The sequence below is a fragment of the Lolium perenne genome, chromosome 4, assembly GCF_019359855.2.
Source record: "Lolium perenne isolate Kyuss_39 chromosome 4, Kyuss_2.0, whole genome shotgun sequence".
NCBI lineage: Eukaryota > Viridiplantae > Streptophyta > Magnoliopsida > Poales > Poaceae > Lolium > Lolium perenne.
Genome location: NC_067247.2, coordinates 373,045,244 through 373,050,590, shown reverse-complemented (window position 1 = coordinate 373,050,590; position 5,347 = coordinate 373,045,244). Strand labels below are relative to the sequence as shown.

Sequence of the window (5,347 nt, the reverse complement as noted above, 5' to 3'; positions counted from 1 at the left end):
CTAAAGATTGGTTGCTATCTTTGCCTAAAAATAGTATTGATTCATGGACTAAATGTAAAGATGCTTTCATTGGTAGATATTATCCTCCTGCTAAAATTATATCTTTGAGAAGTAGCATAATGAATTTTAAGCAATTGGATAATGAGCATGTTGCCCAAGCATGGGAAAGAATGAAATCTTTAGTAAAGAATTTCCCTACCCATGGACTGACTACTTGGATGATCATCCAAACCTTTTATGCAGGACTGCATTTTTCTTCAAGGAACCTATTGGATTCAGCTGCTGGAGGTAATTTTATGTCCATCACCTTGGGCGCCGCAACAAAGCTTCTTGATGATATGATGATCAACTACTCTCAATGGCACACTGAAAGGACTCCACAAGGTAAGAAGGTACATTCTGTTGAAGAAACCTCCTCCTTGAGTGATAAGATTGATGTTATTATGTCTATGCTTGTTAATGGTAGATCTAATGTTGATCCTAATAATGTTCCTTTAGCTTCATTGGTTGCTCAAGAAGAGCATGTTGATGTGAACTTCATTAAAAATAGTAATTTCAACAACAATGCTTATAGGAATAATTTTGGTAACAACTATAGGCCATATCCTTCTAATAATAGTAATGGCTATGGTAATTCTGATGGTAATTCTTACAACAATAATAGGAGTGTACCCTCTGGTCTTGAAGTCATGCTTTGAAAGAATTTATTAGTACACAAACTGCTTTTAACAAATCTGTTGAAGAAAAGCTTGGTAAAATTGATGTTCTTGCTTCTAAGGTTGATAGTCTTGCTGCTGATGTTGATCTTTTGAAATTGAAAGTTATGCCTAATGAAACTAAAGAAATTAAGTCATTTGCTACAGCAAACGCTATCCAAGTTCGAATTAATGAAAATATTAGATTGATGGCTGAATTGCATGCTAGGTTGGAAAGAGAAGAAAAACTAGCTAACGAGAATAATGTAGCTAAAGTTTGGACTATTACCACCACTAGTAATGTTGATGCTTCACATGTTGCTAAACCTCCTACTAATGGTAAAATAATTGGTGTTGGCAATGTTTCTACTCCTAATGCAAAGCGTGCAAAACTGCTTGAAACTGCTAAAACTGCTGAAACTGTTTGTGATAAAACTGCTGAAATTTTTCAGAATATTGGGGACAATGATCACATTGCTTTAGATCATAATGGTTTAGATTTTGATGATTGTCACATCTCTGAAGTTATAAAGTTCTTACAAAAACTTGCTAGAAGTCCTAACGCTAGTGCTATAAATTTGGCCTTTACAAAACATATTACAAATGCTCTCATTAAACCTAGAGAAGAGAAATTAAAACTTGAAACTTCTATTCCTAGGAAGTTGGAAGATGGTTGGGAGCCCATCATTAATATGAGGGTCAATGATTTTGATTGTAATGCTTTATGTGATCTTGGTGCAAGTATTTCTGTTATCCCTAAGAAACTCTATGATATGCTTGACTTGCCACCATTGAAAAATTGTTATTTGGAAGTTAATCTTGCTAATAATTCTATAAAGAAACCTTTGGGGAGGATTGATAATGTTCACATTACGGTTAACAATAACTTTATCCCCGTTGATTTTGTTGTCTTGGATATTGAATGCAATGCATCTTGTCCCATTATTTTGGGAAGACCTTTTCTTGAATCGTTGGTGCTATTATTGATATGAAGGAAGGGAATATTAAGTATCAATTTCCTCTTAAGAAAGGTATGGAACACTTCCCTAGAAACAGAATGAGGTTACCTTTTGATTCTATTATTAGAACAAATTATGATGTTGATGCTTCATCTCTTGATAATACTTGATTTACACTTTCTGCGCCTAGCTGAAAGGCGTTAAACAAAAGCGCTTATGGGAGACAACCCATTATTTTACTAAAGCAATTTTTGTTTTATATTTGTGTCTTGGAAGTTGTTACTACTGTAGCAACCTCTCCTTATCTTTATTTTAATGCATTGTTGTGCCAAGTAAAGTCTTTGATAGTAAGGTTGATACTAGATTTGGATTTCTGCGCAGAAACAGATTTCTTGCTGTCACGAATTTGAGTAGTTCTCTCTGTAGGTAACTCAGAAAAATCTGCCAATTTTCATGCGTGTTCCTCAGATATGTACGCAACCTTCATTCAATTTGAGCTTCTTCATCTGAGCATGTTAAGTGCCTCGAAAAAATTCATCTTTACGGACTGTTCTGTTTTGACAGATTCTGCCTTTTATTTCACATCGCCTCTTTTGCTATGTTGAATGGATTTCTTTGTTCCATTAACTTTCAGTAGCTCTGGGCAATGTCCAGAAGTTTTAAGAATGATGATGTTACCTCTGAACATGTGAATTTTTGATTATGCACTAACCCTCTAATGAGTTTGTTTTGAGTTTGGTGTGGAGGAAGTTTTCAAGGGTCAAGAGAGGAGGATGATACAATATGATCAAGAAGAGTGAAAAGTCTAAGCTTGGGGATGCCCCCGTGGTTCATCCCTGCATATTTCAAGAAGACTCAAGCATCTAAGCTTGTGGATGCCCAAGGCATCCCCTTCTTCATCGACAACTTATCAGGTCACCTCTAGTGAAATTATATTTTTATTATGTCACATCTTATGTGCTTTACTTGGAGCGTCTGTATGTTTTTATTTTTGTTTATGTTTGAATAAAATCGGATCCTAGCATTCCTTGTGTGGGAGAGAGACACGCTCCGTTTGTTCATATGAACACTGGTGTTCTTAGCTTTATTTTTAATGTTCATGGCGAAGGTTTGAAACTGCTTCGTTCATTGCTATTTGGTTGGAAACAGAAAATGCTTCATGTGGTAATTGGTATATTGTCTTGAATGATTTGATACTTGGCAATTGTTTTGCTCAAATAGATCATGGTTAAGCTCTTGCATCATGTAGATTGCACCTATTAGTGGAGAACTACTGTAGAGCTTGTTGAAATTTGGTTTGCATGATTGGTCTCTCTAAAAGTCTACATATTTTCTGGTGAAGTGTTTGAACAACAAGGAAGACAGTGTAGAGTCTTATAATGCTTGCAATATGTCACGCCCCGAGACCAGGCCTGGACGAGACAGCCGCCGCGCGCCTATAAACCGAGAGGCTTATACTCGCGCAAGGCTAAAAATGCAGGCTTAAACCAGCACAGTGGATCTCGAGAAACTCATCTATTCAATATTTTACAAGTTTCTTTACAAATGCACTAGAAAGACAACTAGATTCTCTAATCGCTTCCCACCCGCTGGTCCAGCCTAAACCTCCGCCGACGAGGTCTTCTGCTGCGCAACTCTGATAAAAATATTGGGGAGCTGGGATGAGTACGACAAGTCATACTCAGCAAACCGATTATACACAATCATATAAATTGTAAAATAGAAATGCTTTTCGAAAAAAACAACAACATGTGGTTAAGGTATTAGGCAATTTAAAACACATGGTGCCACACATGAAAGTAAGTTTCCCTACCCGGGAATCACAGGGGTGAAATTCACACTTTTACACTCTGCAGAGGGGTACTCCGACATCGACAGTCTTGACTAGGTTGCGCTAGTCAAGCAGTGTTCTTATACCCGCTAAGACCCGGACACTCTGACCTACTGATGCCGGTCGCTCCTACGGATCCATCACCGACACGTTCCCGAACAGAGGCCATCCCCAGCGGAGAACACAGACAGTCCCATACCTGAACTGTGACCGGTACAATATGTTTACCTTCGTAGCACCAAGTTTGCTCTTATCAAAACATGTATCTCTCATGTTGATCACTTTCTATCGATATTCGCGCTAATGCCCGATTCGTACCGGTGGCTCCAGCGGATCCATCACCGCGTAACGACACCGGCGGATTAGCCCACAAATATCTCATATCTCATATCAAATACTAAATCAGGTATTTTAGCAGCAAAACCTACTTTACAAAATATATAAGAGGGTATAAAGCAGCTTGCCTGAATCATATATCATCTATCTTGAAATAATACTTCCTCCACCGATAATAAATCCGCAGCTATATAGACGGATGGTAGATATTATTCTTCGTATCTACGGCTTCGTCTCTCTGTACGATCTAACAGCACAGCCTACGCTATGTATTTCTATCTCCTCTTAACTCCTAAACATGGATGCATGCTCAGGTCTCAACCGTTCTCTCACTCTCTCTATGCTCGGGCACTCTATGCAGCCAAACGATACTATGCTTTGAGCAGTAGCGCGCGAGAGCTTCTATTTATAGGTTGCAAGGGCGGTCAAGCGGTGTTAAAATATCTGAGCTGCACAGGATACTACTACTTCTTCTCCTATCTCTACCTGACACGTACGAGCTGACTCATCTTTCCCTGGCCATGCACAGGTCCACGCAAGACTTGGCCGACCAGACCTTGCCGACATGGTTCAGCTCCATCTTACATTGCATCACTACATGCGTGTACTACTCAATGATTCCAGGCTAACTAATTAATTACTACAAGCTAGTTCTTATGCACAAAACGTATACTCCTCTAATATTTGCAGAATTCATATATCAGTACCCAATTTAAATACTATAAATTAGCACAAAACAAACTGATTAGAAGCTAATTATTTTCCAACTTACAATATTCAATAACTTAAAAATATGGGTTGTCACATCCTCCCCACCTTATTAGAATTTCGCCCTCGAAATTCACATAAAACATGATATCCTAACATCTTATTTGAACAACTCTAATCATCCGTCTGCATATGCTAAAAACATGATCCTATGCACACTTAAGAATTTATAAACACGGTAAGAAAAATTAGCAATCATTTCAGCTACCATGCGATGAAAATAAAAACCCAAGTACACAGCAGCAGTCTAGTAGTGCAATCACTATCGCTAGTTGACTATGCCTATAACAAATCTAGTCTAGTCATGGAAATTTAAGAAATCCAACAACACGCATCAATTTTAGTTTACTTGCAAGAAAATATTTCTACCGATGACTAGTCGCAAAATCTATTATCTACCCATCTTTTTTCCCGCGTCCTAACCTAGAGCTCTGATACTACTTTAAGCATCACGCCCGAGACCAGGCACAGACGAGACAGCCGCCGCGCGCCTATAAATCGAGAGGCTTATACTCGCGCAAGGCTAAAAATGCAGGCTTAAACCAGCACAGTGGATCTCGAGAAACTCATCTATTCAATATTTTACAAGTTTCTTTACAAATGCACTAGAAAGACAACTAGATTCTCTAATCGCTTCCCACCCGCTGGTCCAGCCTAAACCTCCGCCGACGAGGTCTTCTGCTGCGCAACTCTGATAAAAATATTGGGGAGCTGGGATGAGTACGACAAGTCATACTCAGCAAACCGATTATACACAA

The 5,347-nt window shown here is 38.6% G+C and overlaps 1 long non-coding RNA gene across 1 annotated transcript; it reads right to left on the bottom strand.

The window, feature by feature from the left end:
• Positions 1-3,150: 3,150 nt before the first annotated feature.
• On the bottom strand, positions 3,151-5,029 carry LOC139830722 (uncharacterized). The gene is made up of 2 exons (XR_011744073.1): positions 3,950-5,029; positions 3,151-3,290 (listed from the first exon to the last, which is right to left on the bottom strand). It is a non-coding gene; the product is annotated as an uncharacterized lncRNA (long non-coding RNA).
• Between the last annotated feature and the right edge of the window lie 318 nt (positions 5,030-5,347).